The following is a 26,757-nucleotide window of genomic DNA, read 5'->3' on the forward strand; positions in this document are numbered from 1 at the left end:
ACATATGAAAGACAAAGAGGCTCATTTGTCTGAGGAAGAGTTAAGTCTGTCAGAGAGAGTTAAGGATTTAGAATTTAGAAGTATAAGGTGGACTTGGTGGGAGGGACACACCAGAGAGAGGAGATAGCATGTGCAAGGCAAGAGACAATGGGAATGTTCTGGGAACCAATGGAGTCCAGTTCAAAGTCAAAATATTCACAAATCTTTCCTAATACTCTGAGCCCCGATGGCTATCCTTTTTCTCCTCTTGCCCATACCACATCTTATCAAATGCTGTTGTGCTACAGTCCACTTTAAGTTCTGCTGATGTAATGATGGTGTGTAAGTTAAGTAATAGCTCTTAGCCTCTTGTTCCTCATGTGTAAAAACGGGGCATGTATTACCTACCTTGTGGGGTTGTTGAGAGATATCATATGAGAGATTACATAAAAGGCATTTAGCATACTGCCTAGCACATAGTAAGTCCTCAAATAAAACAAAAATTGCTTTTGAGTCAATTCTGACTCATGGCAATCCCAGGTGTGTCAGAGTAGAACTGTGCTCCACAGGACTTTCAATGACTGAGTTTTCAGAAGCATATCACTAGGCTAGACTCAAACCACCAACCTTTAGGTTAACAGCTGAGCATGTTAACAATTTGCACCACCCAGGGACTTCAGGTCTTCAGTAGATTGTTATTATTATTATATTTCAGTTGGCTTCCTACACAATGGAATTTGTGAAGGAAGAGATGAATTAATTTTTCTCTGATAATGCTTAGAAGATGATCATCATGATACTAGGAATTGGGGGAAGAATGCTGAATGAATTGATGGAATTCTAATCAAATGTAGGCCAGGAAGCTTGATGTAAGACAATCAGAAATCAATAAATATATTTTGGTGACTTACTATGTACCTGACATTGTCCTGGAGATAAAGATATTTGAAAAGATTCTTGGTTTTAAGGAGCATTAAATATAGATGGTGAGAGAAGACCTAGTGGGGGCTGGCATGGACCAGATGATAAAGAAGAAGGAATGGGCTTTGTTCTCTGAGCATTTAGCTTCCCTGGTGACCTCACAGAGGACTTCTACTTCAGGAGTTAAAAGTTTCAGGAATCCTGGGTTATGGCCCCCACCCCATTTAGTTCTTCCAGAGACACAACTGGTTCTAATAGATGAAATTTAAGGGTAAGTGGCAATCACAGATCAACGAGACGACTCGAGTTTTCTAGCAGCCCCGCAGTGCTCAGAGCCAAACCTAGACTATCCAATATTCTGATGGGACTCAGAAACAGACATGGCTGCTCAGTGTTAACTTGGGGTACTACTGGATAGATTTTATGCAGCCAACAACATAAATTCTACAGATAATTTTTGATCACCTATTATGTGCCAGGAAACACTGGTGGCATAGTGGTTAAATGCTAAGGCTGCTAACCAAAAGATGAGCAGTTTGAATCCACCAGGTGCTCCTTGGAAATTCTATGGGGCAGTTCTACTCTGTCCTATAGGTCTCTATCAGTTGGAATAAACTTGACGGCAACAGGTTTTTTTTTTTTTAAATTATGTTCCAGCATTTAAGTATTGGAAATGTGGCAAAGAACAAAGAAGACAAAATCCATATTCTCACGGAAATTCTATGCTGGTAAGACAGACTTTCATTAAAAATTAATATATAATATAAAACAGGTATTGGAAAGTGCCATGGAGAAAGATAAACCAGGATAAAAAAAATAGGAAGTAGAAAATGACGGGAAGCACAATTTTAGACAGGGTGGTCATAGTAGGCCTTTCTGAGAAGGTGACATTTGATCAGGCATCTGGATGAAGTGAGCAAGCAAATCATCCAGCTATGTGAAGGACTATTCTCCAGGCAGAGGGAAGAGCGGATGCCAAAGACCTTAAGACCTGGAATATATTTGGTAAACGTGAGAGACCATCAGCCCGTTGCTGAAGTGGAGTGATTGAGAGGAGAGGGTAGGACATGAATTTGAAGGGGTAGCCAAGGTCTAAGTTTTGAAGGGTGTTGTAAACATGATTTAAACAAGATTTTATTTGAAGTGTGATGAAAAGCTACTGAAAGATTTTGAACAGGGTTCTGTCATGCTGTGATTTAAGTTTTAAAATATTCACTCTGGGTTCTTGATAGGGATGTAGGGGGATAAGGGAGAGTGGGAAGCTAGTTGGAAAGTTATTGTGACAGTCAAAGAGTGGTCTGGAGTGGCAACAGTGGAAGCAATGAGAAGTGATTACATTTGGGATATGATTTGAAGGTGCAGCAGACAGGATTTTCTGACAAAATGATTGAAATGTGGGGTTATGAGAATATTATATGATTCAAGGAAGGCTTCATTTTGAGCAAATGAGTGAGTAGAAGAGCTTTACTGCATGGGAAACCCTTAGGGAAGTGTAGATTTATAAGGATGGAAGGATAGGGGAATCAGAGTTTTGTTTTGGACATGTAATTTTGGAAATGTATGTTAGATAAGCAAGAGTAGATGTCTGGTCAGCAATTTATATTTACCAAGCTGAAGTTCAGAGTAGATGTCTGAACTGATAATTTGTGAGTCAGCAAGGAAGAGATAAAGTCATGAAAAATGAGATAATCTAAAGAATGAATATAGAGAAGAGACTCTGACATCAGAGGTTGGGAACAGATGAAGTAGTCAGAAAAGGATATTCGGAAGAAGAATCTAGTAAAGTAGAAAGAAAACCTACATAGAATGTTGTTCAGGAAGCTAGGAAATAGTGAGTACTCCACTCTGCCAAGTACTGCCACAGGGTTGAGTACGATGAAATTTAAGAATGGATTACTGGGTGTGTCAACACTGTGGTCATCGGAAACCTTGGTGCTGCAGTTATTTGTAGTGATGATATCTGTAGTATGGCAGTGGCAGTAGGTGGTTGAGGTAAGGTAGAAGATAATTGGATATGAAGAACTTGAGAGACTGAGAGACCAGAGATTGCCTACATGGATACTGAAATCACTGAGAATGATGACAGAGAAGAAGTGGGAGGCAGAAGTAGAAGCGAGTCTGTTTCTGAAATCTTCAATGGATGAAGAAGAGTGATCAGAGATATGGAGTGGTTTCGACACGATGGGATAGGACATAGTGACAAGGAAAAACAAGGGCAAATCCCCGTCTGTAAAGAACATAGATCAGATCATTGAATTTTAGATGTAGACCTGGGATCTATGTTAACCCTCAAAACTGTGCCTCATTGCTGATGCCTATCGAAAAGAAAAGGAGCAGCAAAATAAATGACCATGTTTCCGCTTAGCCTTAGACTGTGCCCCTCAGTCCTAGCTATATATCTCCTGACTTAGCCTATGTTTTCGGCCCACACTCCTCGGAACCACGGCCTTTACTTATTCTTGCCACTTCTGTTCTCTTTCAACTCTGTCTAGGCCCCTATGACCTCAGTCTGTGTCACCTCACCCTCACTCTTGATCACACGATCCAAACGTGGATCACTTTAATATCAACCATAAACTGCCCAAACCAGCCTGTGTTTTCTCAGCTTTTGTCAGAATCTTTCCCTAACCCAACCTGGGTATCTTCTATCTTGACTGCTCCCAATACCAGCTTGTGGCACCTCAAGTCAAGACTACCACTACCACATAGTGTGTGTCTCCCCAGCCTAACTCAGACATCAACAATGCAGGCCCTGTGAAGAAGCACCACATCAACCCAATGTGATCCAGACTTCAGGTGAGACAGATAAGTACTTATCACTGAGGAGAAGAGCCGGCAATCTAATGCAGGATCTGGATGTCTCTGTGGGATGAGAGGAGGAAGTAGGAAGGGAGGAGGAAGTGACCAGGTACAGGCTCAACAGGAGCTGTTGGGATGTATCTTGAAGAGTAGTTCAGGTCAAAGCGCATAGGGAGTTCCTGTGAAAACTGACTTCCCCTCTCAGGACCTGGCAGAACAGGAGGTGCTGAGATCAGTTGTGGGATGAAAGTATCCACCTTCACTGTTACTATTAATGGTTAATAATTCCGCACCCAGTATTAATGAGTAATAATTAATATTATTTACATTGATCCTCAAGTATCTCACTGGATCCTCTCCCAAATCCTGTGAAATGGGCAAGACCAGAATTATTGACCCCACTTAACAGACAAGGGAAAAGTCCAAGGAGTGCAGATGTTAAATGCATCACCAAGGTCACATATGGGACTCTGCCTACATACCCACCCATAACCTTCACCCACAGTTATGTCTCATATGTCACACCTAAGAAAACACAAAATGAAACAAAACAAAACATGAAAACTCCAAAACAAATCAGACAGAACAAAAACTAATAGATAATAGATAGCCTTGACTAGTTATGACTGAACCCCACCTTTCCAAATCACAATCAGAAAGCTCACAAAACAGTCATGCATTTGTGTATTCTAAGGAGGCTCTATTTTTCAGCAGGCACTGAAAGGAAGGTAGGCGAAGGTGGAGAGAAGCACAGTGATGACTGAGAGCAGACTAAACTCTGTCTCAAGGGAGGCATGATTGAAAGCCATACAAAGGGGAGAGAGTAGACGCAGGAGCTTGGGTCAGGAGTCCCAGAAGACTGAAGACTTGGGCATAGAGGGACCCTAGAATCACCCCTGGAGAAGAGACCAGGTCCTTCTTTTCCTCATGGATGGGAGCTGCTGTTTATTTTTCTTTTGGGAAAGGTAAGAGATTATGAGGATAAAGCCAGATCCTCCCTTTCCAAACCCCTCTTTCTCACCCTTCTCTCACTAAGAGAGGAATACTGCATGCTTTTTTTATTCCTGAAACCCATGGAAAATGCCAAAAATTGAGCCTCATGCAGAGGGGTGAGAATACCTTGGGGCACAGATGGTGTGAAAGGGTCAGGAGAACAGGGGACAATGAAAGAGCGAAGACTGATGAATTATTAGGCATCTAAAACAGAATAGGTAAATTGTGAGATCGAGGTGCGTGGGCAAATAAACTGGAGGGCTGATGAAGTTTAGCAGGAGCATATGGGAAGTAAGGAAGACAGGGGCACTCAGGCAAGATGTGACACTACTTGATAGGAGATGAAGCCAATGATTTAGGGAGGGAAGAAGCTTGTAAACATGTCTAGTGGTTTTTATGTTTCTGGTAGAAATGAGATCCCGTAAATGGTTTTCAGCAGGGAAGTAAAATACGTGTTCTGTCACACTGTAGTGGATGGATTGAAGTAGGGGGGTGAAAAGCTAAAGAGGAGGTTTTTATGCTGATGCAGGTTAAGAGATGTTGAGTTGTGAATTAGGGAAGATACTAAGTGCAATGATAAGTCCACAAAGATCTTAAGCAAGGCCTGGCGTGATACAATTTTCCTGTTGAAGTGGTCTTTGTCTATGGGGTTGCTATGAGTCGGAATCTGCTTGATGGCAACGGGTTTGGTTTTTTTTTGTCACCAGTATAAAGAGTGGATTATAAAGGTCCAAGATTCTTCACAGAGGCTCATTAGAAGGCTTTTGTAGTCCAGATAGAAGATGTTGCTGTTGTTCTTGCGTACTGTTGAGCCAATTCCAACTCATAGCGATCCTATAAGACAGAGTAGAAACTGCCTCATAGGATTTCCTAGTTTGTAATCTTTATGGGAGCAGAACATGAGGTCTTTTCTCCCACGGAGCAGCTGGCTGGATTCAAACTGCTGACCTTTCAGTTGGCAGCCAAGAATATAACCATTAGCTAGAAGATGATGTGACTTAAATAGGAGTAGTTAAAGGGGGAAAGAAAAAGAGTAGGGATCCAAACCAAAGGAAAAAAAAAAAAAAAAAGAAAGGGTGTGAAGGATGAGGTAAGGGTTGAATCTAGGATAACTTTTCAGTTTCTGACCTACCTACTGGGTGGTTGCCAGTAACATTTACTGAGACGGACAATGCATGGGGGAGGAAAAAAATTGAGAGTAGATAATATGATTTCTGTTTGGGGGTATATTTTGTTTGAGATGCCTGTGAGACATCTAAGTGGACAGGTCCAATGTTGCTGTTGTTAGGTGCCATCAAGTCAGTTCTGACTCATAACAACCCTATGTACAACAGAACGAAACACTGCAGACTTTTGCACCATCTTTTTTTTTATAATCATTGCTATGCTTGAGCCCATTGTTGCAGTCACTGTGTCAATCCATCTCCTTGGGGATCTTCTGCTTTTTTGCTGACCCTTTACTTTACGAAACATAATGTCCTTCTCCAGGGACTGGTCCTTCCTGATAACATGTCCAAAGTATATGAGATGAAGTCTCCTTATCCTCACTTCTAAAGAGCATTCCGGCTATACTTCTTCCAAGGTAGACTGGTTTGCCCTTTTGGCAGTCCATGGCATATTCAATATTCTTTGCCAACACTATAATTAAAAGGCATCAATTCTTCTTCATTCTTCCATATTCATTGTGGTGATTGAAAATACCATGGTTTGGGTCAGATGAACCTTAGTTCTCCACTTGCTTTTTAACACTTAAAGAGGTCTTTTGCAGCAGATTTGCCCAATGCAGTACATCATTTGATTTCTTGACTGCTGCTTCCATGGGTGTTGATTGTGGATCCAAGTAAAATGAAATCCTTGACAGCTTCTATCTTTTCTCTGTTTATCATGATGTTGCTTATTAGCCCACTTGTGAGGACTTTTGTTTTCTTTATGTGTAATGCATACTGAAGGCTGTAGTCTTTGATCTTCATCCGTAAGTGCTTAAAGTCCTCTTCACTTTCAGCAAGCAAGGTTGCATCATCTACATATTGCAGGTTGTTAGTAAGTCTTTCTCTAATCCTGATGTAGTGTTCCTCTTCATATAGTCCATCTTCTTGGATTATTCGCTCATCATACAGATTGAATAACTATGATGAAAGGATACAACCTTGATGCATACTTTTCCTGATTTTTAGCCATCCAGTATCCCTTGTTCTGTTCAAATGACAGTTTCTTGGTCTATGTACAGATTCCACATGAGAACAATAAAGTGTTCTGGGATTCCCATTCTTTGCAATGTTATCCATAATTTATTACAATCCACACAGTCGAATGCCTTTGCATAATCAATGAAACACAGGTAAACATCCTTTGGTATTCTCTGCTTTCAGCCAAGACCCATCTGATATCAGCGATGATATCCCTCATTTCATGTTCCCTTCTGAATCTGGCTTGAATTTCTGGAAGGTCCCTGTTGAGGTACTGCTGCAACTGCTTTTGAATTACCTTCAAATTTTTTCTTGAGTGTGATATTAATGATACTGCTTGATAATTGCCATATTCTGTTGGATCATCTTTCTTTGGAATGGGCACAAATATGGATTTCTTCCAGTCGGTTGACCAGGTAGCTGTCTTCCACATTTCTTGGCCTAGACAAGTGAGCACCTTCAGTGTTCATCTCAGTTGGTATTCTGTCAATTCCTGGACCTTTGTTTTTTGCCAATGCCTTCAGTGCAGCTTGGACTTCTTCCTTCAATAGCATCAGTTCTTGATCATATGCTACCTCCTGAAATGGTTGAACGTCGACCAATTATTTTTGGTACAATGACTCTGTGTATTCCTTCCATCTTCTTTTGATGCTTCCTGTGTCGTTCAATATTTTGCCCACAGAGTCCTTCAATATTGCAACTTGTATCTTGAATTTTTTCTTCACTTCTTTCAGCTTGAGAAACGCCGAGTGTGTTCTTCCCTTTTGGTCTTCTAACTCTAGGTCTTTGCACATTTCATTATAATACTTTACTTTGTCTTCTCGAGCTGCCCTTTAAAATGTTCTGTTCAGCTCTTTTACTTCATCATTTCTTCCATTAGCTTTAGCTGCTCTACATTCAAGAACAAGTTTCAGAGTCTCGTCCAACATCCATGTTGGTCTTTTCTTTCTTTCCTGTTTTTTAAATAACTTTTTGCTTTCTTCATGTATGATGTCCTTGATATCACCGCACAACTCAACTGGTCTTCAGCCACGAATGTTCAATGCATCAAATCTATTCTTGAAATGGTCTCTAAGTTCAGGTGGGATATACTCGAGGTGGTATTTAGACTCTTAAGGACTTGTCTTAATTTTCTTCAGCTTCAATTTAACTTGCATATGAGCAATTGATGGCCTGTTCTGCAGCTGACCCCCAGCCTTGTTCTGACTGATGATATTGAGCTTCTTCATAGTCTCTTTCCACAGATGTAGTCGATTTGATTCTGTGTTTTCCATCCAGTGAGGTCCACATGTATAGTTGTCATTTATGTTGTTGAAAAAAGGTATTTGCAAGGAAGAAGTCACTGGTCTTGCAAAATTCTATCATGAGCTCTCCTGCATTGTTTCTGTCATGAAGGCCATAGTTCTCAAGTACTGATCCTTCTTCTTTGTTTTCAACTTTTGCATTCCAACCACCAGTAATTATCAATGCATCTTGATTGCATGTTCAATCAATTTCAGACTGCAAAAGTTAGTAAAAATCTTCAACTTCTTCATCTTTGGCCTTAGTGGTTGGTGTGTCAATTTGAATAATAGTTATATTAACTGATCTTCCCTTGTGTGTGTGTGCAGGTGTATCAATATTATCCTATCACTGACAGTGTTGTATTTCAGAAGAGATCCTGAAATGTTCTTTTTGATAATTAATGTGATGTCATTCCTCTTCAATTTTTCATTTTCAGCATCCTAGACCCTATGATTATCTGACTCAAAATGGCCAATATCACTCCATTTCACCTCATTAATGCCTAAGATTTTGATCTTTATACTTTCTGTTTCATTTTTGACACCTTACAATTTTCCTAGTTTCGTACTTCGTACATTTTTTTTTATTATTATTAACGGATGTTTGCATCTGTTTCTTCTCATATGAGTCATGCCACATCAGCAAATGAAAGTCCTGAAAACTTTACTCCATCCATGTCATTAAGGTCAACTCTACTTTGAGGAAGCAACTCTTCCCTAGTTACATTTTGAGTGTCTTCCAACCTGAGGGGCCCTTGTTCTGGCACTATATCAGACAATGTTCAGCTGCTATTCTAATAGTCAGGTGGAAATAATAGCCTGGAACTCAGAGTAGAGTCTCTACATTTGAGAATTGCCTGACTAGAGATGGTATAAAAGCAAGGGGGAAGGAATGAGAACACCTCGGGGACTGTGAGTATAAAAGAAGAATAAAGGAGGAGAGAAGACGAGGAGAGAGTGAGGGAAAACAAGAAGAGATAAAAGGTCAGTACAAGGGAAGTAGTGGAAATGGAAGCTAGACTGAAAAGAACTGAAAACTAAATGAGAGATGAAGAAATGGAGATTAAATAAGGTTAAGTTTTTAAAGCAAGTTTTTCTGAGAAGGGGAATAGAATCAAGGAGTGTTGCAGAGGAATAAATAAAACTAAGGAATAAAGGATTGTATTGATGTTAATCAAGATGAACTTTTTAAAATAAGCTACAGATTTGCATGGGAGGAGGGAGATGGTAAAGCCTAATAACATTTGTAAAATGCTTTACAGTTTACTAAGTCTTTCTCATATATGACCCATCTTTTTTCACTAAAACTCCATAAGATGGGCATGGGAGATATGGTTATTGCTTTCATTTACAGGTGTGGAAGCTACAACTTTACACATATAAGTGATTCACATCAGTTTCTACAAGTACAGAGATGGCACAATCTTGAACGCAAGGCTTCAATTCTAAAACCTTTCCCTACACCAGGATAATTAGTCTGAGTTTTATTTCTTCTAAATTTAGCATGCTGGACATGATGAAGACAGTAGGGTGTCATGATTTACGAAATTGAATTTGAAGGGAGGAAACTAGAGTTTCCAGGCTGTTTTCCTAGGCACCTTTAAGTAGGTTTAAACCACCAACTTTTTAACTGGTTTTTCAGCGCTTAACCATTTGTGCCACCACCCAGGCACCCACAGTGAATTTTCCGGATAAGGATTTAACTTAAGCAGTGATCTACATCTTTTAAAAAGCTTCCCTGGGTGACATGAAGACCACAGAAATCTCTCTTTCCACTGTATACTCCCTAAAGGATTGCTGTATTGGTAATTAATATCCTGATCACCTAATTACTTTATAAGTGCCTTGCAGGCAAACAACAGGTATTATGTTTCTCCATGTATGTTGCACCTATTTTCTAATTTCTTTTAAGGTCTAGATATGGGAGCAAGGGCTAATACCCCCACATGGGTGATCGGAGTTTGGACTTGAATCCTGTACTTCTCCTGACCTTGGATGCCCTTGAGAAGGGATCCTGTGGAAGCAGACAAGCAAGAAGAGAATTCTCCGTGGATATGTCAGCCTCCAATACGACCTCAACTCATCCAGCTGTCTTTTTGTTGATGGGGATCCCAGGCCTGGAGCACCTGCACATCTGGATCTCCATCCTCTTTTGTTCAGCCTATACATTGGCTCTGCTGGGCAACTGCACCCTCCTCTTTATCACCTGGGCTGATGCAGCTCTACATGAGCCCATGTACCTCTTCCTGGCCATGTTGGCAGCCATTGACCTGGTCCTGTCCTCTACAACACTGCCCAAAATGCTTGCCATATTCTGGTTCAGGGATAGGGAGATCAACTTCTATGCCTGCCTGGTTCAGATGTTCTTTCTCCATTCCTTCTCCATCATGGAGTCAGCATGGCGGCCTTTGATCTCTATATGGCCATTTGTAAGCCACGGCACTACACCATGGTGCTGACCAGGCACCTAATCACCAGGATTGGCATGGCTGCTGTAGCCCGAGCTGTGACACTAATGACTCCACTCACCTTTCTGCTCAGACGCTTCTATTACTGCCGGGGCCCAGTGACTGCCCACTGCTACTGTGAGCACATGGCTGTGGTAAGGCTGGCCTGTGGAGACACATGCTTCAACAATGTCTATGGCATTGCTGTGGCCATGTTTATTGTGGTGTTGCATCTGCTGTTTGTTATCCTATCTTATATCTTTATCCTTCAGGCAGTTCTACAACTTACTTCTCAGGAGGCTCACTACAAGGCATTTGGGACGTATGTCTCTCACATAGTTGCCATTCTAGCCTTCTATAAACCTGCGGTTCTCTCCTCAATCATGTACCGTGTGGCCCGCAGGGCTGCCCCCCATGTCCATATTCTTTTTGCCAATTTCTATCTGCTTTTCCCACCCATGGTCAACCCCATCATCTATGGTGCGAAGACCAAGCAGATTTGTGAGTGAGTCAAAGGACTATTCCTGAGAAATCATGTGTAAATGGAGAGTACTGAACGAGTGGAGAAGTGTTGGACAGTTTAAATGTTGGAGTTGGAGCAGTGGTATAACAGGAAGTGGCTGCCCTAGTCTCCTTGTTTACTTATTTCCCAGTATAATTAAAACTATTAATGGTGTCCTGAAACTCACAAAGGCACGAGTCCTATCAGGGCTCATAAGTCTATATCTCTTGGTAGTCTCTAGATTCAAACTGGTGCCTTTGCTGTATCCTCACAGAATCCTCACTTTTATCAAATTTTAACAGTGGCTTGACTCACTATCCTCCTGGTGACCTCACCTAAGTACACAAAGATACTTCAAAGTTCATTTATTTAAGAGAAGACTGTGAGAATTTGAGCTTCTATTCCCAAATTGAGAATTTGATGAGTTATCCACTCAGAACCTGGGTGAGGACCAACGTTACATCCGATGCAGGAATCTCTCCTTAGCCACACTGACAGGTGGGGTTCAACTTCTGCTAAACACTCCATTGTTGGGGATCTTATAATCTTCCAGTGCTAGAGGTTCCAAGTTGGACAAATTTGCTTGTAGGAAAGTTTTCTTCACCAGAATCAACCTACGTATTCTTTGATTTCTTCTTTTGACCTCTTTATCCACATGGCCAATCCCTTTCACTAAACACGTTGAATAAGACTCTTTTTCTGACATCTCTTTGTACATTATACAACTCTTTATTTGCGTATAGATGTATCTCATGTCTTCAACAAGAAGGTGAGTACCTCATTTATTTACTAACTCACTAACAAAATATTGAGCACCAACTGCACGCCAATTTTCTGCTAAGGACTGGGGATACACAGTTAAGGGAGAGATGTGCACTTATGTTTCTGCTACGAGAAGAGAAAGAAAAGATAATTACAATAGGTTATGATCTCTGAACTCCCCACCTTGAGGCCCAGCACAGCGGAAGAAATATGAGGAAGATAAAGCAAGTGGGTGGTGGGAATATTGATATGTGTTTCTTTCTCTTTTTCATGCAAACTCAGATGCAAGAAGATTCCCTTAGTAGTGATCCTGACAAATACACCTCTGCTGCTCACAGAAACCCCATAAACCATCTTCTACAAATGTATCCTTCTACTTTATCTTGTAACTCACTCTTTCCTCAGAGACTACTGTTTAGGAATTAGAAGAAAACTATATCTGTGTCTACGTCTCTATCACCTCTCTGTCTATATTATTTAGCCTTGAAAAAAAATCTGTAAGCCCATGTCAGTTGGGGTGTGGAAGGTTTTGGAGTTGTCCAGGAAGGAAGGGTGTTGTAAGAACCTAGAGTCTTACTCCCCTTTATTTCCCACCTCTGCTTTCATGATTTCTTCTGATGCCAACACAAATCCTTCAGGGAAATGATATTCTACTTTTAGCTCCCATGTAGTCACAACATCTTCCTTGTTTCTTATGCACATAGCTTAGGTTGGGAGCTTAAAATACTTTTAAATACTAAAACTACATAAATGAATCAGACGGTAACATGCATTAAAAGAAGCTATGTTTAACAAGACAAATCTTCTTATCCTGATGATTTATACTACGAGTAACATCAGCCTTCAGATTATTTCCATCTCCAGTAAAGAAGGAATGGCTTTGTCCCCAGTACACATCTAATAGTATAAGGATCCCATAACCAGGTAATAGATCTAACATCAGCATTACTCAAAATAAGTATAAGGCAAGTTACTTCCTGCCTTAGCTCATTTGAGTTTGATACACAAACAAAGCAGAAATAAGAACTACGAGCAGCCTATAGACGCCTAAAATTTTAAGCTTACACAGAGAATACAAGATTAGGAAAAAAGAAAACTTGATGCATTAGTCTAGGCTTAGTTAACATATTTCCAAAAACCCAATAACTAGGACTTCCCAACATCTCCAGTTAGGGTTCATATCTGCATGCCACCCAGGGAATAGAAGGAACAGAGTTTGAGTGTAGGATCCTGTTCTCTTAGTGATGCCTACAACTCCTTGTTGTTGTTAGCTGCTGTTGAGTTTGCCCCAAGTCATGGCAAACCCATGCACAACAGAACAAAATGTTCCCAGTTCTGCACCATCCCTATGATTGGTTGCAGATTGGTTTCTGGTAGATCACCAGGCCTTTCTTCCTAGTCTGTCTTAGTCTGGAAGTTTTGCTGAAACTTGTTCAGCATCACAGCAATGTGAAATTGACCACTGACTGATGGGTGGTGACTACACATTTTGGTTCAATGGTATAATTCTCACCTCTCATGCAGGAGAAATCCCTTACTTCCTTTCTATTGCTCAAGCCAAAAATCTTGGTATTATCTTTTATTCCTTTTTCTTTCACACCGTTCATCTAATCTGTCAAGAAATTCCATTGGCATTTTTTTTTTTTAATCAACTATATCCATAATCTGATTACCTCTCACCAAGTACACTGCTACCACCTTGGTTCTGAGACACCAGTCTCTCTTCTCTGGATTATTGCAATAGCTTCCTTAATCTTCTTCCTGCTTCTACCTTCATTCTGTCACACCATTCTCATCACAGAAGCCAGAAATAAACCTTTAAAAACATATCAAACCATGTCACATCTCTGCTCAAAACTCTGGTTTTTACTGTCAGATAAATGAAGAACATTTACAATGTCCTTACAATGGCCTGCAAGGCCCTATGTGATCAAGAAGCTCAGCTAACTCCAAACAGGATAAATACAAAGTAAACCACATTTAGGCACATTACTATAGAAGTGAGCAAAATTGAAAAAAAGAAAAGAGGTCTTAAAAGAAGCCCAGCAAGGGGAGGGAACACATTACATACCAGGGACCAACAGTAACACTGACAACTGATTCAACATAAGCAATGCAAGGCAGAAAACAATGGAATAATGTCTAAATGGGTGAAAAAAAAGAGATTCCTATCTAGAGTTCTATACCTAGTGAAAATATCCTTCAAAAATGAAGCTGTGGAAGGCGGAGCCAAGATGGTGGAATAGACAGATGTTTTCGGCCAGCCCTCTTTACAACAAACACCTGAAAAAACAAGTGAAAAGTATATTTATGAGAAGCTAAGAGCCCAGAGTATCAAAGGCAAGCTTAGAAAATGAACCGAGGGGCAATGGGAGGAAGAGTGTTCAGAAGCGGAGAGGAGTTACTGGACCTGAATTGTGGGGAGCCCTCAGACACCATTCCCGGGAGCAGTGGAGGTGGGCTGGTACTAGCATTTGGCTGCAGTTTCCTCAGGGAGAAGCAGGCAGCCACACAGCCTACTCACACCTCGGGAACCAGAGAACAATGCTCTCAGCAAAAGCTAAGTACTTGTGTGTATTTTACCATGCCCATCCCCCGCTACCAAGCTGGCTTCAGCAGTTGACTTCCTTGGGTCTGAGATACACCCTGTTTAGCACCTAGAGCCACCCTCCCAGCCTTGGAGAAGGAATAAATTTGCAGTTGGAGGAAACGTTAATTTGCCAGCTCCACTAACTGGGGGAGCTCAGAACAGAAGTGGCTCCTATCCAGGTATAAATGGTCCATGGACTTTGAGTACCTTTCCCCTCTGCATGGCCCTGTGTGGGCCTATTTCAGGAGAATAGGCCCTTGTTGGCAGACTCTAACCATTTCAGCTGTGCGGCAGAGAGGTGGGCGTTTGATGTTTGACATTGCTTTGGCTATTAAGTAAGGTCTTCACCTACCCACAACAGGGGCCTAAGGACTGGTAGCTCCACTCAGGTCACCCAGCCACCCACGACAGGGGTCCAAGGATAACTGGTACCTCCCAGTCCTTACAACCAAAAACTTTGGGTGCCCATGGTCTATTTGCAGAGCCCACCCACCTGTATGCTCTAAGGAACAGGGGCATGCTTTCCTCAGAGACACACGGGGTGGGAGGGGATGATTCTCAGCCCCCTGCCCTGTTCAGAGTGTTTTACTTCCTGCTGCAACCAGATACCAGTACCTACACCAATCACCTCTGCCCCTCTAAGACTGTAGGACAGGGCCTGTACCACACACTTGGTGTTCAGCTACCTGGACACCTGAGCTGAAATCATACAAGAAAAATGAATGAACTCCTAGACCGATATACCTGGTAACAGCTCTATCCATCTGGGGACAGGATGTCAGGGCTCCAAAGGTGAAAACAATCAAGCTAACTCACTCAAGCAACCCATCTGGGCATATCAAAACAAAACAAAGCAAGAAGCTACGACACAGTAAGCAAACATAAAATAAACTAATACAATAACTTATAGATGGCTCAAAGACAACAGTCAATATCAAGTCACGTAGAGAAACAGACAATGATCGCCTCAAAAAGCTCTCAAAGGGATCTTCTAGATGAAAGTTCCTTCCTGGAATTACCAGAGTCAGAATACAAAAGATTAATATATAGAACCCTTCAAGACATCAGGAAGGCAATGAGGCAATACACAGAACAAGCCAAGGAACACACAGATAAAGCAATTGAAGAAATTAAAAAGATTATTCAGAAACATAATGAAAAATTTAATAAGCTAGAAAAATCCATAGAAAGCGATCAGAAATCCAGACTATTAACAATAAAATTACAGAAGTAGAGAACTCAATAGAAAGTCAGAGGAGCAGAATTGAACAAGTGGAAGGTGGAATTTCTGAACTTGAAGATAAAGCACATGGCACTAATATAGTTGAAGAAAAATCAGATAAAAGAATTAAAAAAAATGAAGAAACCTTAAGAATCATGTGGGACTCCATCAAGAGAAATAACTTATGAATCATTGGAGTACCAGAATGGGGAGGGATAACAGAAAATACAGAGAGAATTGTTGAAGATTTGTTGGCAGAAAACTTCCCTGATATTGTGAAAGATGAGAAGATATCTATCCAAGATGCTCATCGAACTCCACATAAGGTAGATCTTAAAAGAAAGTCACCAAGACATATTATAATCAAACTTGCAAAAACCAAAGATAAAGAAAGAATTTTAAGAGAAGCTAGAGATAAATGAAAAGTCGCCTACGAAGGACAGCCAATAAGAATAAACTTGGACTACTCAGCAGAACCCATGCAGGCAAGAAGGTGGTGGGGTGACTTATATACAAAAAATGAAGGAAAAAAATAGCCACCAACAATCATATATCCAGCAAAACTGTCCCTCGAATATGAAGGTGAAATTAGGACATTTCCAGATAAACAGAAGTTTAGGGAATGCATAAAATCCAAACCAAAACTACAAGAAATACTTAAGGGAGTTTTTTTTTTTTTTTTTTTAGAAAATCAATAATATCAAGTATCAACCCAAGACTAGAACACTGGGCAGAACAATCAGAAGTCAACCAAGACAGGAAAATCAAGAAAATAAATCAAGATAAAAAAATGCTGAAAACAGAGTCACACCGATGTTATTATGTAAAAGAAGACAACATTAAAACGGTAAAGAGAGACTAAGAACTGTAGTCATAGATCCTCCATATGGAGAGGAAGATAAGGTGATACAAAGAAATAAAAGTTAGGTTTAAATTTAGAAAAATAGGGGTAAAAAATAAGGTAACCACAAAGCAGACAAACTATCCTATGCGTCAAACTAAAACCCAAGAAAAAAATAGAGACTGAGCAGAAACAAAATCAACAACAATGAATATGAGGAAAGGACAATATATAAAGATAATCTACTCAGCACAAAAAATTAAGTGGGAAAAAAAAGCTGCCAACAACACATAAAAAAGACATCAAAATGATAGCACTAAATTCATGGCTGTCCATAATTACCCTGAATGTAAATGGACTAAATGCACCAACAAAAAGAAAGAGACTGGCAGAATGGATTAAAAAACACGGTCCATCTATATGCTGCCTACAAGAGACGCACCTTAGACTTAGAGACAGAAAGAAACTGAAACTCAAAGGATGGAAAAAATATATTAAGCAAACAACAATCAAAAAAGAGCAGGAGTGGCAACATTAATTCTTGACAAAATAGACTTTAAAGTTAAATCCATCATAAAGAATAAGGAAGGACACTATATAATGATTAAAGGGACAATATACCAAGAAGATATAACCATATTAAATATTTATGCAACCAACGACAGGGCTGCAAGATACATAAAACAAACTCCATCAGCATTGAAAAGTGAGATAGACAGCTCCACAATAATAGTAGGAGACTTCAACACACCACTTTGGGTGAAGTGAAGGACATCCAGAAAGAAGCTCAATAAAGACATGGAAGATCTAAACGCCACAATCAACCAACTTGACCTCATAGACATATATAGAACACTCCACCCAACTGCAGCCAAGTACACTTTCTTTTCTAGTGCACATGGAACATTCTCCAGAATAGACCACATAATTAGGTCATAAAGCAAGCCTTAGCAGAATCCAAAACACTGAAATATTACAAAGCATCTTCTCTGATCATAAAGTGATAAACGTGGAAATCAATAACAGGAAAAGCAGGGAAAAGAAATCAAACACTTGGAAACTGAACAATACCCTGCTCAGAAAAGACTGGATTATAGAAGACATTAAGGATGGAATAAAGAAATTCAGAGAATCCAATGAGAATGAAAACACTTCCTATCAGAAACTTTGGGACACGGTGAAAGCAGTGCTCAGAGGTCAATTTTGTATCAATAAATGCACACATTCAAAAAGAAGAAAGGGCCAGAATCAAAGAATTATCCCTACAACTTGAACAAATAGAAAGAGAGCAACAAAAGAAACCCTCAGGCACCAGAAGAAAACAAATAATAAAAATTAGTGCAGAACTAAATGAAACAGAAAAACAATTGAAAGAATTAACAGGACCAAAAGCTGGTTCTTTGAAAAAATCAACAAAATTGATAAGCCATTGTCCAAATTGACAAAGGAAAAACAGGAGAGGACGAAAATAACTTGAATACGAAATGAGGTGAGTGAGATTACAACAGACCCGGATGAAATTAAAAGAATCATTTAACAAATTTGAAAACCTAGAAGAAATGGATGAATTCCTAGAAACACACTACCTAACAGAACTAACACAAAGAGAGGTAGAACAAGTAAATAGACCCATAACAAAAGAAGAGATTGAAAAGGTAATCAAAAAACTCCCAACCAAAGAAAGCCCTGACCCGGACAGCTTCACTGCAGAGTTCTACCAAACTTTCAGAGAAGAGTTAACACCACTACTACTAAAGGTACTTCAGAGCATAGAAAAGGATGGAATACTCACAAACTCATTCTATGAAACCACCATATCCCTGGTACCAAAACCAGGTAAAGACACCACAAGAAAAGAAAATTATAGACCCATATCCCTCATGAATGTAGATGCAAAAATCCTCAACAAAATTCTAGCCAATAGAATTCAACAACATATCCAAAAAATAATTCACCATGACCAAGTGGGATTAGTACCAGGTACGCTGGGATGGTTCAACATTAGAAAAACAGTTAATGTAATCCATCATATAAATAAAACAAAAGACAAGAATCACATGATTTTATCAATTGATGCAGAAAAGGCATTTGACAAAGTTCAACACCCATTCATGATAAAAACTCTCCGTAACATAGGAATAGAAGGAAATTCCTCAACGTAATAAAGGGCGTTTATACAAAACCAATAGCCAACATCATCCTAAATGGAGAGAGCCTGCAAGCATTCCCCTTGAGATCAGGAACCAGACAAGGATGCTCACGGTGCCCTTTATCACTGCTCTTATTCAACATTGTGCTGGACGTCCTAGCCAGAGCAATTAGGCTAGATAAAGAAATAAATGGCACCCAGACTGGCAAGGAAGAAGTAAAATTATCTCTATTTGCAGATGACATGATCTTATACACGGAAAACCCTAAGGAATCCTCAAGAAAACTACTGAAGCTAATGGAAGAGTTCAGCAGAGAATCCAGATACAAGATAAAGATAAAAAATTAGTTGGATTCCTCCACACCAACAAAAAGAACATCGAAGAAGAAATCACCAGATCAATAGCTTGTAGTGTAGCCCCCAAGAAGATAGAAACACTTAGGAATAAATCTTACCAGAGATGTAAAAGGCTTATACAAAGAAAACTATAAAATGCTTCTGCAAAAAACCAAAAGACTTACATAAGTGGAAGAACATACCTTGCTCAAGGATAGGAAGACTTAACTTTATAAAAATGATCTATACATTTAATGCAATTCTGATTGAAATTCCAACAACATTCTTTAATGAGATGGAGAAACAAATCACCAATTTCATATGGAAGGGAAAGAGGTCCTGGATAAGTAAAGCATTACTGAAAAAGAACAAAGTGGGAGGCCTTACCCTACCTGATCTGAGAACGTATTATACCGCCACAGTAGTCTAAACAGCCTGGTACTGGTAGGTACAACAACAGATACACAGACCAGTGGAACAGAATTGAGAATCCAGACATAAATCCATCCACGTATGAGCAGTTGATATTTGACAAAGGCCCCAAAACAGTTAAATGGGGAAAAGACAGTCTTTTTAACAAATGGTGCTGGCATAACTGGATATCCATCCGCAGAAGAATGAAACAAGATCCATACCTCACTCCATGCACAAAAACTAACTCAAAATGGATCAAAGACCTAAATATAAAATCTACAAGAATAAAGATTATGGAAGAAAAAATAGGGACAACGTTAGGAGCCCTAATACATGGCATAAACAGTATTCAAAACATTACTAACAATGCAGAAGAAAAACTAGATAACTGGGAGTTCCTAAAAATCAAATACCTATGCTCATCCAAAGACTTCACCAAAGGAATAAAAAGATTACCTACAGACTCGGAAAAAAGTTTTAGCTATGACATTTCCGATCAGGGCTTGAGCTCTAAAATCTACACGATACTGCAAAAACTCAGCTGCAAAAACACAAATAATCCAGTTAAAAATGGGCAGAAGATATGAACAGACACTTCACTAAAGAAGACATTCAGGTAGCTGATTCATGAGGAAATGCTCCTGATCATTAGCCATTAAAAAAAAAAAGAGAAATGCAAATCAAAACTACAGTGAGGTTTCATCTCACTCCAACAAGGCTGGCATTAATCCAAAAAACACAATAAATGTTGGGGAGGCTGTGGAGAGATTGGAACACTTATACACTGCTGATGGGAATGTAAAATGGTACAACTGCCTTGGAAATCAATTTGGCGCTTCCTTAAAAAGCTGGAAATAGAACTACCATACGATCCAGCAATGCCACTCCTTGGAATATATCCTAGAGAAATTAGAGCCTTTCCACGAACAGATTTATGCACACCCATGTTCACTGCAGCACTGTTTACAATAGCAAAAAGATGGAAGCAACCAAGATGCCCATCAATTATGGTATATTCACAAAGTAATACTACGCATTGGTAAAGAACAGAGATGAATCTGTGAAACATTTCATAACATGTAGGCACCTGAAAAGCATTATGCTGAGTGAAATTAGTCAGTTACAAAAGGACAAATATTGTATAAGTCCACTATTATAAGAACTTGAGGAGAAAATATTCTTTGATGGTTACGAGAGAGGGGAGGGAGGGAGGATGGGAGAAGGGTATTCAGTAATTAGATAGTAAATAAGAACTACTTTAGGTGACGGGAAAAACAACACACAATACAGGCAAGGACAGCACAAATGGACTAAACCAAAAGCAAAGAAGTTTTTGAATAATCTGAATGCTTCAAAGGCCAGCATAGCAGGGGGAGGTATTTGGGGACCATGGTTTCAGGGAATATCTAAGTCAATTGGCATAATAAAATCTATTAAGAAATCACTCTGCATCCTGCTTTGGAGAGTGGCGTCTGGGGTCTTAAACACTAGCAAGCGGTCACCTAACATGCATCAATTGGTCTCAACCCACCTGGATCAAAGGAGAATGAAGAACACCAAGGACACAAGATAATTATGAGCCCAAGAGAAAGAAAGGGCCACATAGAAACTTCATCAGCCTGAGACCAGAAGAACTAGATGGTGCCTGACTACAACCGATGATTGACCTGACAGGGAACACAACAGAGAATCCTTGAGGGAGCAGGAGAGCACTGAGATGCAGACCCTAAATTCTCATAAAAAGACCAGACTTAATGGTCTGACTGAGACTAGAAGGACCCCAGTGGTCATGTCTCCCAGACCTTCTGTTGGCCCAAGACAGGAACCACATTCCCAAAGCCAACTCTTCAGACAGGGATTGGGCTGGACAATCGGTTGGAGAGGGATGCTGGTGAGGAGTGAGCTTCTTGGATCAGGTGGACACTTGAGACTATGTTGGCATCTCCTGCCTGGAGGGGAGATGAGTGGGTAGAGGGTGTTAGAAGCTGGCGAAATAGACACGAAAAGAGAAAGTGGAGGGAGGGAGCGGGCTGTCTCATTAGGGGGAGAGCAATTGGTAGTATGTAGCAAGATGTGTATAAGTTTTTGTGTGAGAGACTGACTTGATATGTAAACTTTCACTTAAAGCACAACAAAAATTAAAAAAAAAAAAGTTATGTTGAAGTCCTAACCCCTGGTATCTGTGAATGTGAACTTGTTTGAAAATTGGTCTTTGAAGATGTTCAAAGCAGGGTGAGCATTAATACCACCTTAAAACCAAGAACCAAACCCATTGCCGTCGAGTCGATTCCAACTCATAACGACCCTACAAGACGAAGTAGAACTGCGTCATAGGGTTTCCAAGCAGCGCCTTGTGGATTCGAACTGCTGATCTCTTGGTGGGCAGCCACAGCTCTTAACCACTCCTCCACCATCTTAGTGGTATCCTTATAAAAAAGCGACACAGAGGGCGACAAAAGAGTTATGCTGCAGCTGCTAGTCAAAGATGTTTGAGGATACCAGATTTTGGGAGAAACAAGAAAGGATCTTCCCCAGAAGCATTTGGAGAAAGCATGTCACCACCAAGTCTGGTTGGGTTTCTAATCTCCATAACTATGAGGCAATAAATTTTTGTTCTTATAAGTCACCTTCTTGATGGTATTTTGACGCGGCAGCCCTAAGAAACTCCCATATGTATTTAATATAGTATAAATGTCTTACCAGCAGAAATGTTCACTGGAAGCCTTATTTCTGCTTGAATCGGATCCTACCACCGATTGGATCCTACAGTTGGTGGCTGTAATCCTCCAATTAAAGCAGTGCTTGGTCAATCAAAAATAGAAAAAAAATGAAGCCATAAGAAAGAGTTTTACAAACATACAAAAATTGATGGCATGTGTCACTACCAGGGCTCCACCAAAGTAAAAACTAACAGTACAGTTGATCCTCATTGTCATGAATTCCATATTTTTAAATTCACCTATTAACTAAAATTTATTTGTGATCCCAAAGCTAATACTTGCAGCACTTTTTTGGTTATCTGTGGACATGCAAATGCACAGAGCAGCCAAAAATTTGTGTTGCTTGATGTGCATATTCCCAGCTGAGTTCCAACACGGCTGGTTCAGTGTTTCCTAATTCAGCATTTGTGGAGAATTTATAGAACACAATTACCATGAAAATGAAAATTGATTGTAGTCCTTCAGGCAGAAAGAAAATTATGTGGATCAAAACATGGAAATGCAAGAAGAAATGAGGAACACTGGAAAGGGTAAATATGTGAATACATATAAATGCATATTGACTATACAAAAGATAAGTAGAATTAAATAGAGCTGAAGTGTTTTAACATTCTAGCAGTTAACGCCAACATGGTTATTTAAGACCCGATAACTCACAATCTCATGGGCTTTTCATCACTGCCCCCATGACTTTATACCCTCAGACTGGAGTTAGGGAACGAGTAAGGTGCTGTTTTCCCTGGCACTGACTGCTTTATCTGACCCTTGTCTGGATGCTTTGACGCTAATCTATACTCACTTAATTTAGTGTATATCACTTTAGCCTTCCCTGACCATGACCCTAGATCCCTGTTTCCTACAAGCATGATCTGGCAATTTAGCCAGTATATTCTCTGTTCTATTACATAATGCTCAACCATGAGATTCTCCTGACCCCAAGCCTGTTTTTTCTTTGTATTGCCTCTGCCCTGATGCAGACTTTTAAAAAATATTATTTTATTATGTTTTTGGTGAAAGTTTACACAGCAAATTAGGTTCCCATTTAACAATTACTACATGAATCGTTCTGCTGTAAAAGCTCTTTTTAAAGTGTTAACAAGCAGAGACGTCACTTTGAGGACTAATGTGCGCCCAACTGAAGCCATGGTATTTTCAATTGCCTCATAATACCTGTGAAAGTTGGACAATGAATAAGAAAGACCAAAGAAGAATTGATGCCTTTGAATTATGGTGTTGGTGTAGAATGATGAATATACCACGGGCTGCCAGAGAATGAACAAACCTGTCTTGGACGAAGTACAGCCAGAATGCTCCTTAGAAGTTAGGATGGGGTGATTTTGTCTCACATACTTTGGACACGTTATCAAGAGGGACCAGTCCCTGGATAAGGACATCACGCTTGGTAAAGCAGAAGGTCAGTGAAAAAGGAAGATCCTCAAGGAGACAGATTGAAACAGTGGCTGCAACATAATGGGCTCAAACATAGCAACAATTGTGAGGACGGTGTAGGACCAGACAACATTTCATTCTGTTGTACATAGGTTCGCTATGAGTTGGACTGACTTGACACCTAGCAACAGCAACAATACAAATTGTTCAGTAACATTGGTTACATTTTTCACAATGTGGTAACATTCTCGTTCATTCCAGTCTGGATATTTCATTTCCAGTAATCTGGTTTCCCTGCCCCCCATACTCCTTCATCTGTGCTTTAGAATAAGTGTTGACCATTTGGTCTCATATAGATGATTTTTTTTTTTTTTTAAAGTGCACAGTACTCACTGGTAATATTCTTCATTTTATGAGCCAATCTGTTATTTAGCTGAAAGGTGACTTCAAGGGGTAGTTCTGGTTCAAGGTTTATGGAGTACCTCAGGGCAATAGTCTCAGGAAGTCCTTTAGCCTCAACAGGTCCAGTAAGTGTGGACTTTGCAGGAATTTGAGTTCTGTTCCACATTTTTGTCCCCTTCTATCAGGATCCATCTATTTTGGTCCCGATGAGAACAGTCGTTAGTGGTAGCTGGGCACCATCTAGTTCTTCTGGTCTCTGGGTAGTTCTGGTCTCTGACTGTGGTTTGTGTAAACTGTTAGTTTCTTCTCTGAGTCTTTGGCTTCCTTTTTTCTTTTTTGATCTGGACAAGAAGAAATTGATAGTTGTATCTTAGATGGCAGCTCACAAATGTTTAAGACCCCAGACACTACTCACCAAACTAGAATGTAGAACACAAACTTTGTGAATGGTATATGCCAATTGACCAAGTTGTCCCAAGAGACTATGGTCCTAAGGTTTCAAAACCATAATACCAATCCTGCGAGGTGTTTGGTTATGTCTAAGAAGTATCTGTAACTGTGCTCCCTATGTGCTATATGAATATACATGCATGCACACACATGTATATACATATAAAAACATACATTTATATATGCACACGTATATACACATAAACAAACCTATACACATATATGCATACATACACACATATGTAACTACACATATATTTTTGGTTGTTATTGCAAAGCATTTACCAAAAACATTCTTTTGTGTGTGTGTGTGTGTGTACTTCTGAATGACATCATTTACTTTGGTAAGCTGTGTGTGCATTTCCCACATTCAGTGGTACATTTCCAAAACAACAAGTGCCTACTAACAAGTGTCTGTCTACTATCTAAAGAGTGATTTCCCCTCTCCCCACTCACCCATTCCTACTAACCACCAAGGAACACTGGTTTCTGTATGTATACCTATTTTTGTCTTTTTTATACATGTGAGATCATACAATATTTGTCCTCTTGGGATTGACTTATTTCACTCAGCATAATGTCTTCCAGATTCACGCACATTATGAGACTCATCATTATTCTTTATGGTAGTGTAGTATTCCATTGTATGTACCGCATTTTGTTTATCCAGTCACCAGCTGATGGGCACTTAAGTTGTTTCCATCTTTCTGTTTTTGTGAATAGTGCTACGATGAACATAGGTGTGCTGACACCAACCTTTGCCATTTAAGGTCTATCCCAGGTTCCCTTCATATTGCCTGAATCATCAGTCTGGCTGTGCGTAGTTAGTATAGGCTCTACTTTTAAAGGTCCTATGTAGGAACCCCACTTTTCCAACATTCCAAGAGCCCCAATTTATCATGGGGGTGTGCTGAGTCCACATTCCCTCAGGACCAAGAGTTAGGCAATATGCAGATAGGTCTAGGATACTTCTTGGGTGATGAGTGAGTGTGACTAGGATACACACACATACAGTGCCCTGAAATTCCTTCTATAAAGTATTATTGGCATTAGGGCAGGCAAAGTCCAAAAAGCTCCTGGTAAAACTAGCTTTCTTCTCAGGTCTTTGCAAAATATCAGGCATTGAGGTCAGTTTTAGGTAGAAAGAGCCTCTTTATTATTTCTATGTTTTTAAAAATTATAAACCACATAAATAATGGCTTCTCAATTATTTATTTAGGTCTTCCCATCCACTCTGAGTTAGGAAGAACTGAGGTTATTATTCTCACTATAGGGATAAGGAAACAGATCAAAGATCAGGGAAGTTAAGTGTCATGCCAAAGTTACAAGCTGAAATCAGTTTGTAACATGTATGGAAAATAAAACTCTTAATAAATGACCTTGGTCTGGTTAGGCTGGAACTCTTGCCCTTTCAGGTCACAGTCAGGATGGGTGTTAGTTGCAGTTTATATGTAATAATTAGACTCTTTCTTAGGAGACACTGCAGGACAGAGGCTAGGGGTAAGAAAAAGCACAGCAAAGACTAAGGCACAAGGAAGCCCTACCTGAAGTGCTCACAACCCTGAGAACAAGGCATGACCTTGGGAGGCATGAATTAGTGCCACTAAATGGGGATATGGCATGGGCTGCAGGAAACCCTAGGGAAAGGATCCCTGGGATAGGGGCATCCCCTTGAGTCAACTACTAAAGAAGAGGCCTGAGCCTATCATGAGCCCCTGAGGACTCTTCTAAAGTGCAGCAGTTTCTGCTTCCAAATCCTTTTGAGAGAAGAGCTGAGATATATGAGGATAAAGCCAGCTGCTTTCTTCCCAGCTCCCTCCTTCTCAAACTTCTCTCACTGTAGGTGGAAAGCTGTGCTGGAGTTGCAAGAAGCTAGTGGAAAGGACCAAGAATTGTACTTCAGACTGCGGACTTTGACCAGAGCTGGAACTGCAGAAAAACAGGAAATATGTGACAGGTGTGGTGAGGGAGAAATGACGAGGGCACTGTCAATAACCTCCCACACCCTGTCCTGTGCCTAGATATCAGCCCCACCCTCTTGCCCCCAATGCAATTTCCTTCTTGCCTGTATTATGGCTTTTCAATGGAAGGAGAAGTCTTGACAGTCCCATCCAAATGTTTTATCTACAAATTCAGCCCCTCCTCCTATCATAGAGGATGCTTGCCTCATTTTTATGCCAAACAATGTGAGCCATCTCCAAGAAGTCTTAGCTGGATCCTATCACTTCTCACCTCCTATCATTGCTCCTCCCAGCCCCCACAAGAATCCCCATCCCATTTAGGAAGTTGCTACAGTATTCAGGAAAGAGATAATGAGGCCTGTACGAGGAAGATGACAAGGTAAGGTAGGAGATACATTTCTTAGCGATCCT

General features: G+C 40.1%; 1 pseudogene; it reads left to right on the plus strand.

Moving 5' to 3' along the window:
- The first annotated feature begins 10,215 nt into the window (after window positions 1-10,215).
- LOC126079151 (olfactory receptor 52K1-like) lies at window positions 10,216-11,150 on the plus strand (annotated as a pseudogene).
- The last annotated feature ends 15,607 nt before the right edge of the window (window positions 11,151-26,757 follow it).

This window comes from Elephas maximus, chromosome 7, assembly GCF_024166365.1.
Source record: "Elephas maximus indicus isolate mEleMax1 chromosome 7, mEleMax1 primary haplotype, whole genome shotgun sequence".
Lineage (NCBI taxonomy): Eukaryota > Metazoa > Chordata > Mammalia > Proboscidea > Elephantidae > Elephas > Elephas maximus.